At 35.3% G+C, this 13,964-nt stretch overlaps 1 pseudogene; it reads right to left on the bottom strand.

Moving 5' to 3' along the window:
• Positions 1-2,764: 2,764 nt before the first annotated feature.
• LOC110212581 (mitochondrial import inner membrane translocase subunit Tim23 pseudogene) lies at positions 2,765-3,447 on the bottom strand (annotated as a pseudogene).
• Positions 3,448-13,964: the final 10,517 nt, after the last annotated feature.

The raw sequence follows: 13,964 nt of genomic DNA, 5'->3' as shown, positions 1-13,964 counted from the left end.
TTAGTCAGATTTGCAAGTTTTTAAATTCTCAACAAATGAGTAGCAGGAGGTATTTAGCTAGTCAAGGCTATCTCTAATTTGTCATGTTTACCATTCCCATTAGGTAAGCTTGTAGGCTAAGAAAATCAAAACCTAGGAACAGGCCTAAAATTTATACTTCCGATTGGAGGGAACAGATAACTTTTTCTGTCTTCATTAATTTCCATAGCAACTGTGGCCCTTCCATAACATTGGACACTTAGGAATAGACAATGTGACTTAATAGGTCACTTTCTGTCACAATTTCTATAGTTCTTCAGAATTATAGACTAAAAGGAGAGTTAAATGAAAAGAATTCAAAATATAAAAGAGAAAAAACCAAAGCAGTACATCAGCCTCAGATATTTTTCAGAATATATTAAATATTACTATTTGTATATTTCATGTTCTCATGAGGACTGTCAGTCCTGTGCAAAGGGTTATTAAATGAAGCAATTTTGATACTGCTTGCAGTCAACTAAGAAACCATGCAAATATAACTATTCCTTGGGGCAATCTACTGTGGATTTTGAGGTCTTCCCCTGACGCTGATTTTAGAGGCCCAAAATATAATAACTTCCTAGCAAAAGTGTGCCTCTGTGTTATATATTTGTCTTTTTCGCCCACTCCAAACTTCACACCTCATTCCACACTATCCTGTATGCTTGGAACTGAATTTTGATAAACTTGTACTGTTCTCCCTATATCTCTGGCTTTCTGTGTGTGTGCGTGTGTATGTGTGTGTGTGTGTGTGTGTGTGTGTGTGTGTGTGTGTGTGTGTGTGTGTGTTTTAATAAACATTCTTTTTTCAAGCCCATCTGTTTAGTGGGCAAGTCCACCTGCTTCAACTGCTCCTTTGTCTTTTTGGAACAGTCTGTAGAGTTGTTGCTACATGTTTTTGGATCATCTCTCTCTTGTTAAATAGCTAAATCAGGGAAATAAAGACTGTAATATGCCTGACCCATTTGCAGTTCTTTCATTGCTCCAAATAAAATTGTAACTCTCTTTAAGGGCAATAATGAACAGGTGAGTTCTAATCAAAAAGCTGATAATATCGTATGCATATGTGTACATATGTATAGGTATACACATGCATAGGCATAGGGACATACATGTATGGTGAGACAGACAGACCAACAGAGGCAGGGACAGAAAGAACAGAGAGAATCATTTTCATGGAGTTGCCAAGAGAAAAACCTGGCTATTTCAGAACAAATAGAAATATATAATGAACTAATAATATTGTGGCATATTTTCAAGAATTTCTTCAAATATTCACATTAAAGAGAGCTGAAGGATGATCAGAGGGAAACAAAGACAAGTCAAACAGTTTTTGGAATGAATGTGTTGAATCTAGTACATATTTTTCAAAAGAAACAAAGTTTATGTAATGAGATTTATAATCTTATGTGTAATACTTTCTCTGTTCTTTTTATATGGAAATGTTCATATTTGTTGGAATTTGTCAATTATAGAATAACATTTTTAATTAAAAATAAAATTGTATAGGTCATAGATGATTTGAAAAATGCAGAAATAATCCTTTAAGAGCATTGATTTGAAAAATATTTTGTTTACTTCACAATATTTATCATTTTGTTAGATATTTTTGCTTGCATATCCCTTTTCTGAAATCCAACACATGTAATGACTGGATTTACTATTTTATTTTACTATTAGTCTTAATAGTGGAAAAAATAAAAATGAGAGTTTTTTCATACTTTTTCAGCTTTGAATATGTAGAGATACAAAGTAGTAAAATACTTTAATAATTCCTCCATAGAAAAGAAGAGGTTTCTTTAAACAACAATAGAATCAGGTCTGGTTGAGAAATGTCCCTTTAAAAATCAGTTATATCTTAACAATGACTTTGTGGTTGATTACAGGTTAGGCATTTCTTTTAAAGGTGATGGATGATTTAGGCTGTGCTGTTGTTTCCACTGATTATAGAGTTGAAGCTTCCCTTTCAGCCTGAATCTCCATAATACCATTGTCTAGAATTTCAGATTTCACTCTATGTTGCTCAAAATATTAGTTTCTCATGATAATGAGAGAAAAGCAAAGCAAATCACTTTCTCATTAATTTGAAACTGTCTTTCAAATAGCATGTCTTTAAATGAGAACCAAAATGTACATGTTTTCCATAGATTTTTATATGTTTTCAAATTATGGAGTATTTTCTACATTACTGCAGTATAGTGTCATGATTCAAAATTACAGATTTTTTGTTTTTGTTTTTATTTTGAGAAATCAAAGCTAGACTTTTTCCTGTGCCAGTTATGTATCAAGTTTATCAAAGGCTGTAATTTTTATTAACATTATCTTTACAAAATATTTTGGTTTTAACTTTTTCATCTTTTTTTTTAAGGCTTTTGGTTCTAGGAACACTCTTTATTGTGAATAAAGCAGTGTATTATGTTCACAATAAATATTAAATGAATTAACCTGGTGGATATGATGCTGACAATTATGTGACCTGAATCTGGGAATAAGTCTTATTTCAAAAGTTCAGGGGTAGTGGAGAGTGGACATGCAGCAGAAAGTTTTCGAAGGAGAAATCGATGACTGTGCTACTCAATGAGGCGTCAGATGCTTTTGGCTCCAACACTACTGGCTGGAAGAAGTGCCTGGTAAACTGTACCAGTGATCTTCATGACAGTACAAAAGATCCTGTTATTTTTTTTCATACTAAATGTAGGTGGATTAGAATATTGCCCAAAATTGATTTTTATAACTCAATCTGGGGAACTTTTGATGTGTCCTCTATCCATTCAGTTCTCAGTATAAGCTCTAAAGTGACTGTTGTGTCAAGGAACCTTTCATGTGCTCCCAGTTGTTATACAATGCATACAGGCTAGTGAGGATTAGTCCTGTCAGACCATCTCTTGCTACTCCACGAAGACCACCTGTACATTTATATACCATTCCTGTCATGGTTCCAGCTGCTACTGTATTGATATCATCTTCTGCACCTTGTGTTTTTTCTATGACAACACCAAATGCGCTATAGAGCAGAGCCAGAGAGCCCAGAGTGTTAGCCCATAGTGCTCCTTGCCTGGTTACCATATTCAAAATCTGTACATTTTTTGGCTTGGACCAGGACACCTTTCCTGTTTCTTTTAGTCCCAGCCTCAAACCATTCACTGCTCCAAATGTAGCTCCTGTTATACAGCATCCTCCAATGGTAAAAAATGCCAATTCAAACCTGCTCCGTGTTTTATTGGCTCCAGTGGGTAAAATAAACTCATCTGTGTCCTATATTAAGATACCTGTGATCCACATATAAATACGGACACAGAGGACTCACACCGGTAAGGGGAACTCCGGCCAGATCGGCGTTCGAGTAGCTCATTCCGGAGCCGCTCCCGCCGAACCCCCCCCCCCCAGGCCTCCCAAGGTCCTGTTGCTGTTGCCTCCGCTGCCCTCCATGGCTCCGCTCTTTCCTTTCCGTCCACTGCCCGAGGTCTCCGCTTCAGGCCGGAGCCACTCTGGCGGCCGTTAGTCCGCGATGCTCTCAGCCCTCCCCGGCCGCCGCTGAAGCCCTCATCTAATTTTTGATAGCGAATGTGTTCATGAAAGCTAAAGCAACACATAACCATCATTTCGTCATCATTTAATTAAAAAGTATTTTATTTTCTTTGTCAAGTTCACTTATTTGATTAAGATAATGCTGAGCATTAAAATATCTTAAAAATGAGTCACAGAAGTCAGTTTATACTTTCAGCTACATTTAAAGAATACATAGTGTTTTTATTATTAAGAAAATCACTTCTCCTTTTTCAGTTCTGAGATAGCTAGCATTAAAAGAAATCATGTGTTTAGCTCACTGCAGGATTCTGAAGGTACTTCTGGTGAGAAGTACTTAGATAAAAACTGGAAATAAAAAGAAAGCTTGACTCTTTTCCCACAGCCCAGTAATATGAGAGTTCAAAAGGAAAGAAACATTTCTCACTGATAATAAACTGTGAAATGCATCGAAAGTTAGTAGGTAATGTATTAGGAGATTTTCAAAAAGCAAATACATAGAGTCTTTCAGATTTGAATGGATAATTCAAAGCTGACCTGAATCAATAGCATCTGAAAGTCATTAACATCATATCAGCAATGTGAAGTGACATGGAGGGGGGGGTTTCTATCTCTAACTAGACAAAGATTACATCAAAAACCCATTCTCATCAAAGGAATGCTGATTTTTGCAAAAGTATATTATAGTGTGAGATACACATAGGTTTTCTATTTCCATGCATTTTCACTGGCTAGCCTCCATATCTGGATTGCATTTTCTTCTCATCTATGCTTTTGAGAATTCCTTGTCTCCTTCTGAGGATCAGGAAAGGTAACTCAATATTTTCCCCATGCAGTCATGGCAGCTAAACCACAGGTCCTATCAAAGCAAGCCTGAGTCTCGGTTTGGGGCTGATTTTTTTGAGTTTGTTCTTTCATGACCCTAGGTAGAGAAGTATCAATCAAAAAGTAAACTTATCAAGTTCTGGAGACCAATTTTTGGGTTAGATTTATTTGCAGGTGCTATGATTGGAGCTTATTACGAGTACTGAAAAGATTCCTTGAGAACTTTTTTTTTAAATCATTATATATGCACAATCATGTTAAATATATTTCCACATTAGTCATGTTGTTAAAGAACAATCAGAACAAAAGGGAAAAGCCACAAGAGAAAAAAAAAGGGAAAGTAGTTCACTTTCATTTGCATTCATACTCCATAGTTTTTTATCTGCATATGGTTAGCAATTTCCACCATGAGTCTTTTGGAATTGCCTTGGAACATTGTATTGCTGAGAAGAACCAAGTCTATCATAGTTGATCATTGCACAATGTTGTTGTTATTATGGACAATGTTCTCCTGCCTCTGTGTTGTTGTTATTATGGACAATGTTCTCCTGCCTCTGCTCACTTCACTCACCACCAGTTCAGGTAAATCTTCATTTTTCTGAAATCCATCTGCTCATCATTTTTTATAGCACAAAAGTATTCCATTACATTCATATACCACAACTTGTTCAGCCATTCCTCAATTAATGGGCATCCCCACAATTTCCAAGTATTTGCCACCACAAAAAGACCTGCTATAAATATTTTGTACATGAGAGTCTTTTTTCCCTTTTTTATAATCTCTTTAGGATGTAGACCTAGTAGTGGTATTGGTGGATCAAAGGGTATGCATAGTTTGGCTGTCCTTTGGGCATAGTTCCAAATTGCTCTCCAGAATAGTTGAATCAGTTTACAATTCCCCCAATAATGCATTAGTGTTCCAATTTTTCCACATCTTCTCCAAAATTTATCATTTTCCTTTTTTGTTATATCAGCCCAGGTCTGTACAATCTGTGGATCATGGGCCAATGATGGGCCTCTGGCCGCTTGCCCCATGTCAAAGAATTTCAGACAACCCGCCAAAAATGTAGAGGAAGACATACTTTGTATGTAAAGCAAACCCTTTGGCATGGCAAAATCAGACCAAGGGCACCAGAGGACAGTGGGCTGCAGGTTGTGCAGGCCTGTATTAGACAAATGGATAGGTGTCAGTTGATTCCTCGGAGTTGTTTTAATTTGTATTTCTCTAATCAATAGTTATTTAAAGCATTTTTTTCATAAGACTGTATATAGTTTTAATTTCTTCCCCTGAAAGCTGATTGTTCATATCTTTTGATCATTTGTCAATTGAGAATGACTTGTATTCTTATAAATTTAATTGAGTTTGTTCTATATTTAAGAAATGAGGCCTGTATCAGAGACACTGTCTGTAAAAATTGTTTCCCAGCTTTACACATCCCTTCTAATCTTGGCTACATTGGCTTAGTTTGTGCAAAAACTTAAAATTATTTTAATCAAAATTATCCATTTTGCATTTCATAATGTTCTCTATCTCTTATTTGGTCATAATTTCTTCCCTTCTCCATAGATCTGGGAGATAAACAACTCTTTGCTCTCCTAATTTGCTTATGAGTTATCACCCTTTATTTCTAAATCATGTATCCATTTCAACTTTATCTTGGTATATGGTATAAGATGTTGGTCTATGTCTTGTTTCTGCCACACTCTTTTCCAGTTTTCCCAGCAGGATTTGTCGAATAGTGAGTTCTTATCCCAGAAGCTGGAATCGTTAGATTTATCAAACAGTAGATTACTATAGTCACTGATTACTGTGTCTTGTGTACCCAACCTATTCCACTGATCCACCACTCTTTTTCTTAGCCAGTACCAAATACATTTAATGCCCACTGCTTTATAATATAGTTTTACATCTGGTATAGGTAGGCCACCTTTCTTTTCATTTTTTTTTAAATCCTTTGATATTCTTGACAACTTTTTATTCCAGATGAATTTTTTTTTCTAATTCTATAAATAATTTTTGATAGTTTGATTGGTATGGCACTGAGTAAGTAAATCAATGTAGGTAGAATTGTCATTTTTATTATATTGGCTCAGCCCACCCATGAGCAATTGATATTTTTCTAATTGTTTGGATCTGACTTTATTTGTGTGAAAAGTGTTTTGTAATTGTGTTCATATGGTTCCTGGGTTTGTCTTAGCAAGTAGATTCCCAAATATTTTATATTGTCTATAGTTGTTTTAAATGGATTTTCTCTTTCTATCTCTTGATGCTGGGCTTTGCTGATAATATATAGAAATGTTAATGATTTTTGTGGGTTTATTTTATATGCTGCAACTTTGTTGAAGTTGTGCATTGTTTCAAGCAGTTTTTTTAGTGGATCCCTAGGATTCTCTAAGTATACCATCATATTATCTGCAAAGAGTGATTGTTTTGTTTCTTCATTGCCTATTCTAATTCCTTCATTTTCTTTCTCTTCTTTTATTGCAAATGCTAACATTTCTAGTACAACATTGAAGAATAGATAATAGGTATCTTTGTTTCACCCCTGATTTTATTGATCATGCTTCTGGTTTACCTCCATTACACATACTGCTTGCTGATGGTTTGAGATAGATACTACTTATTTTAAGGAAAGCTCCAGAAGAGGGCTAGAGCCCAGATGGTAAAGGCAGGGATGCCCCTGAGCTCTCCTCAAAACTCCTCCAAATCCCCTTTAAAATGACTTTAAATACTTTCAAGAGTAGCAGAATCCACAAAAACACAGAGTGAAAAAAATTTCCAGCCTGAAACAACTTGGAAGGTCAGCAGAAAAGGTCTGTTTCACAGAGTGAAACGGGTGAGAGAGGAGCACAGTCAAGCGCAGGCTGCACCAGCATAGACCCCACCCTGGCAAACCTGGAGCAGGTCTCAGGGCTCTTGAATCACTGGCAGCAGTGGCAGTTTCCAGACCTCTCAGACCATAGATGCCAAAGACATCTTAGGTCGGCAGGAAGAGTCTGTTGCACTTGGCTGAGAGTAGAGTATGGCCTAGTAGAGGCTGCACCAGCACAGCCCTGGGACCAGCAAACCGGGAGCATACCTCAGGAGCGACTGAATCAGGAGTGGCATTGGCAGTGGCTGCTTCTGGAGTTCTCAACCCACAGGTGGTAATGGGTCAAATAACTGCTCAGAAGGACATTACAGGGGTCTTTTTGCTAGCATTAAGGCATGACTCTATTGTTTTGCCCGTACTCTGATCTGGGTCTCAGTCCCGGATGGCAGTTCAGGGAGAGGAGGAGCACTAATGTAGCATAACTTGTGGCCACAGTGGAGGGGAGACCCTCCTGACCATTCCATGGAAGAAAAAAGGGCTTTTGGTCACTCACAGATCAGAACATAGGCCAGAAGAGTAGCAAACACCTCTCCTTAGATCATACCATGTTGGAAGAACTGAAAACTTGTAGGTCCCTAGAAGTATCTCTGAAAACATATATACAAAACCCTTGAACCTTAGGACAGTGAACTTTCTGCCCTGTAAGGAGAACCCTACTGTAACAAAGTGTTGAAAGTCAACTAATAAACTGTGGAAATGAGCAAACAAGGGGAAAAAAAAACTCTGACTATAGAAAGTTACTATTGTGATAAGGAAGATCAAAACACACACTCAGGAGACAAAAAAGTAAAAAGTCCTACATCCAAAGCCTCTAAGTAAAATATGAATCAGTCCCATGCCTTGGAAGAGCTCAAAAAGCATTTTGAATATCAAGTAGGAGAGGTAGAGAAAGAATTAGAAAAAGAAATAAGAGAAAATGATATTTGTAACTCATAAGACCTTTCTCGTTATTAGGGTAGTTAAAAGGAATATATATATATATATATATATATATATATATATACAAAAGACACAGGTGTGAGTTGAATATGAAGGGAAAATATGTAAAAAGTAAAGGTAAGAGGTGAGAAAGGAATGTACTAGGAGAAAGGGAGAGGTAGAATGTGGTAAATTATCTCACATAAAAGAGGTAAGAACAAGCAGCTAGGTGGCACAGTGGATAGAGCACCAGCCCTGGAGTCAGGAGGACCTGAGTTCAAATCTGGCCTCAGACACATGATACTCACTAGCTGTGTGACCCTGGGCAAGTCATTTAACCCCAACTGCCTCACAAAAAAAAAAGTGAAAAAAGAGGTAAGAGAAAGCTTTTACAGAGGAGGGGAAGAAGGGGGAGTTGAGAAGGAGTGACTGAACCTTACTCTCATCAGAACTGTCTCAGAGAGGGAATAACACACACTCAATTGGTTATAGAAATCTATCTTACCCTATAGGAAAATAGGAGGGGAAAACAATAAGAGAGGGGAGAGGTAATAGAAGGGAGGGCAGATTAGGGGAGGGGAAAGTTAGAAGCAAAAAACTTTTGAGGAAGGACAGGGTAAAAGGAGACAATGAATAGAATAGACAGGGGGAATGGGATGGAGGGAAATAGATTTACCACACCGTAGTCCTATGGCTATATATGTGTATGTAATTATGTGGGTATGCATACATGAAAGTGTGTGTACAAATGCACACATATACACATTCATGTACACACATGCATATATGTGTATAGATAGAGTGAACAAGTATACATACATATATTTTTGTGTATATATGTATATATATACATATATATACACTGCATATATACATTTCTATATGTGTATACAAATAGAAATATATACATAATATACATATAAATTTATTGTCTATATTGAAGACTCTCATTTTGACTTGAGATTTACCACTCTTGAACTGGTTACATGACAAACCACACAATGACCTCATGTTGGGAGTCTTATAACCATTTGGGATATAGATAGCAGAAGAATTACTAAATATTATTTTTAAAATGTCTTTTCTTATGAATAAAAACATAAATATAGAAAATCACTTAAAATATTGGAAACTATATGCATATAAAAGGAAATATATAGTACCCCAAACTGTCCTGTTATTAATGGTCATGAAATAAAATATTATATACAAAATACTGTACACTTGTGGCAATTTGAGAAAATATGGTATACAAATTATTTTAAAGAAAAATACTCTCTCTCTCTCTCTACATATATATGTATATATATGTATGTATATATGAAGAAAAATAGAAAATATTTCATTAATCTTAGGATAATATAATTGCTAAGATAGTGGCATTGAAAAATGCTTTGTTCCTAAGTAATGGAAAGCAATAATCAGTCAAAAAGTGATTATTGAGTATTTATTATATGGCCCAAACTGTATTAATAATTCTTCTGTCACTAACATCAGCTTTCCAGCTGTATAATTTTGCTTCTATGCTATGTCACTGAATCAAATCTCAGAATCAATATAGAATAGTTCCTAGCACAAATTTTGATTGAATGCATCAGCAGTCATACCACGTCCACATAAATATATTACTAAATAGAACATAAGAGATACACGCAAGCTTGTGTCATGGAATGTTTAAAAAGAAATCACTTTTGCCAGACAAAAGTATCAGAGGGTTCGGGGGAGGTTTCATCTGAATTGTGCCTATATTCTATGGTTAATGAAAATACCACCAACAGGTGTGCCTTTAGTCTGTACCTCAAATTATCCAGGATTTATAGTGGAGAGACTACTTTCAGCCTATTCCTCTTTAGCCAGCTCCAAATTTTACACATACTTTCTTTCTTTGACTCTAAATTTCCAACTTCAACTTCTTTATGTCCTCTGTGCTCTAAAAGAACGAATCTCATCTATATTCTATTTGACAACCATTTAGATGCCTGAAGATAGCTTTCACATTTATTCTTCAGTCTTCTCTTCTTTATGATAAATACTTCTAGTTCCTTCAATTCAATGCCATATGGAATAGTCTCCAATCTCCTCAGTATAATGGTAATTTGCATATGCTCTCATATGTATATGTCCTTCCTAAAGGATGTAGCCTGGAATCAAGCCCAGGACTACTACTATACTACTACTACTACTATTACTACTACTACTACGACTTCTGCTACTACCACTACTACTACCACTTTCACCACCACCACTACCACTAGCAACAACAATAAAATATTAGCTAACCTTTATGTAATTCACAAAATGCTTTATACATGATCATTATTTCATGTATGTCAAGATGTGGTCTGACTAGGATAGTGCATTTATCTGAGGACCTGGATATTGTGCCATTCTTTGGCATTCTTTTTTTTTAATTTTTTAGGCAATTAAGGTTAAGTGACTTGCCCAGGGTTACATAGCTAGTAAGTGTCAAATGTTTTGGTCTGAGGTCGGATTTTCAGCTCCAGTCCTCCTGGCTTCAGGGCCTATCTCTATCCACTGTGCCACCTAGCTGCCCTATTGTGCCATTCTTAATTCAGTCTAAGGTAGTATTAGCATTGTTTGGCTGTTTTTCATGTTATTGATGCTTTTTGAGCTTTTAGTCGACTAAAACACTCAACTCTTTTAAATAATCACAGAATTATAGTCTCTTCAAGTTAGAAACTATCTTAGATGCCATTTGGAAGTAAAACCACAATGGTTTATAAAGAAGGGATACATGATGTAATCATCTCAATTACCTGCTCAGTTGTCCTTTAGCTTCCAATCATCCCAAACTTTCCTTGCCATAAGCTTGGTTATTAAATTTTAAATTAAACAAAAGTAAATAAATCTTGATATACAAATATAACATTTATTAGGATCAAAAAAAGTCACATGAATCAGATAACAACAGAAACTTGTGAAAATTAGTTTTCTACACTGAATGATACTTTTAACCCTCAAAGTTAAGTTCATAATTTTCAAAGAAAAAATATCATTTATTAGCATTGACATTTTTGTAATCTGACAAAATTGTTTTCCTTATATAAGAAGGATTTGGAGCTTTGGAGCTTAATGATGATGGAAAAAGCTAAAGGCATGGAAAAGAGGGAATGAGATGAATTTTAGGAGAGGAAGTGAGGGAATGGTGCCCTGCTGGTAGATCCTGTGCATTCACCCTCTTTCATTCTCTCTGCCTGTAAAGAAATGAGAATATTAGACTTTTATCTTTTTATATTACTTTTTAAAACCCCTTTTGGACCTTTAGGTAAAATTACATTTTGCATATACTTCTTGGTGTGAAAGGGAGGCAGACAGTAGACTAAATGAGTGAATTTGAAAAGAACTGAAGGAAAAAGAAGGGGAATGTGTTGCCTGGATGAAGAGTTAGCTTTAGGCATAGTTTGCTTACAGAGTCCAATGCTATGCCCCCTTAAGAGACAGCCTTGAAAACTATTTCTGAGTCACCACAACAGACTTGACACTAGCTTTCCCAGAATTTTTGCCTTGAGTAAGAAAACATTACAATGGATGTGTTATAAGTTCCCTGTTTAAGCATCTAGGAGGAAGAACTGAGCTATTAAGTTTAATTGTGGCACATAAAGAAGTCTAGGGTAGGCTAAATGTACACAATTGTTGCCTACTTTACTCAGTAATAATACTTTATTCTGCTTAATGTTGCTACAGTACATTTTATAACCAAATCAAGGTGAAATGGTCAATAGTGTAACAATAAGGAAGAATCGTGGGATAGTGCCAGGAGCAATAATCTGATTGGGTAATCCATATAAATTCTAGATGATAAGATAGAATCTGAACCACCTTTCAAAAACAGTAAAGCCAATAAGATTGGTCTCTATAATTGCCATAATGTCTGAAAGAAGACCAAGAGCAAGACTGCTAAGCTCTGGCAGTAGTGGGATGGCACCATCTCAGGAGGTTGATTGATAATACAAATGAAATCAATCAGGTACTTTCCAAAACATCTCCACATGTCGGATGGAAAGATCTTTATTTTCATTTTCTAGAAATGGTCCACAAATCTCTCTTCCCACCAAAATAAAATTTGTACATTAAACACAAAAACATTAAAAGCATACACACATAAAGGCAATGGCTTCATTTCCATATCAATTTAGAAATTTATTTCATTAATAGCCTAATTACATCCTTGATTTGATTTGATTTCTGAGAAATTATCAAATTAACAAATATTCCCAATCTAATATTTCCAATATTCCAGTATAGTATGCAGGATTCCCAGAACATAGAGATAGATAGATCCACACAAATATATGTATATGTTTATATTCTATACGGGAAATACATTTTAAATAAATAATTTATAGAGGCATATGTACACATTTTTCATCTATCACAAGCTTGTTTTCATTTAATAACTAAGAGCTTCTCTTTAAATAAAATATATTTTAACATATAATATCACCACACCAGCTCATTTCTAATAGTAAGGCAGTATCTAGATAGAATATATACATGAATATATATGATATTGTGCATATAGTGTATACATACATGCATATGCATGCATATAGAATACATGTCCATATACACATATATTATATGCACATAATGCACACATGCATATTAGGTGTGTATAAGCACACATATTTTATTTATTTGTTTATATCCTGATACTACATTATTACTAGAATGGAGGTCATATGGTAATAATTTATCTTAAACATATGTGTGTATGACTTCTGTGCACATATAGAATATTTAAATGGAAGCTACTAATCATTGATAAGAGACTGCAAGTATGTTATAGAAGAAAGAAGTATATTTAAAAGATACAAAGTAAATAGCTATAAGAATACAATAAATACAATTACCAGGATGAGATAATTGAAAATCACACTAAAAGGAAGCAAAATTCTGATTGATTGTAATAGTCCTCAGGACCAGATGAGAAAACACATCTCATTCTTCTTGGTAAAGTAAAGGTGTTCTGTAAGTTCAGAAATTTGTATACATTATCAGGTATGGTCACCATCTCACTTAGATATGTTTAACTGTTTTTATTTGTTACAAGTGAGGAGTCAATGAGATATATTGGGGAAAAGCAGAAAGTCAATTGACATAATTTTCTTGAAAGATCTAACGTAAATTATTATGCATCTTGTGGACCATGAAAGTGTGATGAGGAGAGGCAAATAGTATCTTTATAGCTTACCATTAGATAAACCATACGTTTCTGAAAGGTGGATGGAAAGAGTTACTAAAAGCAGGCTATACAGATCACTTGTCTCACCAGCCAAAGGTAGATGATGAAACCCTTGAATAAATCATAAACTTAGCTTTATAGAATTACAGAGTGGGGCATATTGTCTCACATAACCAAAGCTAATGGCTCTGTAGGAATCAACATCCACAATGAAGGAACATTGTACTTCAAACCTGAAAAATTCAACACGAGTCATAATATTTTAGAAGACAAACAATATTAGAGAATATAGGGTCATGGGTGAGGTTGGATCAAGAAATTAGTATTTCATAGATATTCTATTCAGCAATTATTTGCTTAACTGACATTTCATAAAAGCCTTAAACAGTGGAGAGATACCATCAAGGGAAAGAATAGGGTTAGCTTGAGAGGAAGAATAAAGGACATTTAGAGGGGTCCATTGAAGGTTTCCTGTAATCTTCCTAAATTCTCCTGTGACAGAAGGGAATGAAGCCCTATATCGTTCTTTTTTTTTCTCTCAAATGTAAGAATGGTTTTTTTAATCATGCTTATGACATAGATGATAAGCACTTTAGAGA

Source organism: Phascolarctos cinereus, unplaced genomic scaffold, assembly GCF_003287225.1.
Source record: "Phascolarctos cinereus isolate Bilbo 61053 unplaced genomic scaffold, phaCin_HiC Scaffold_4;HRSCAF=312, whole genome shotgun sequence".
NCBI lineage: Eukaryota > Metazoa > Chordata > Mammalia > Diprotodontia > Phascolarctidae > Phascolarctos > Phascolarctos cinereus.
This window is presented reverse-complemented; position numbering and strand designations above follow the sequence as displayed.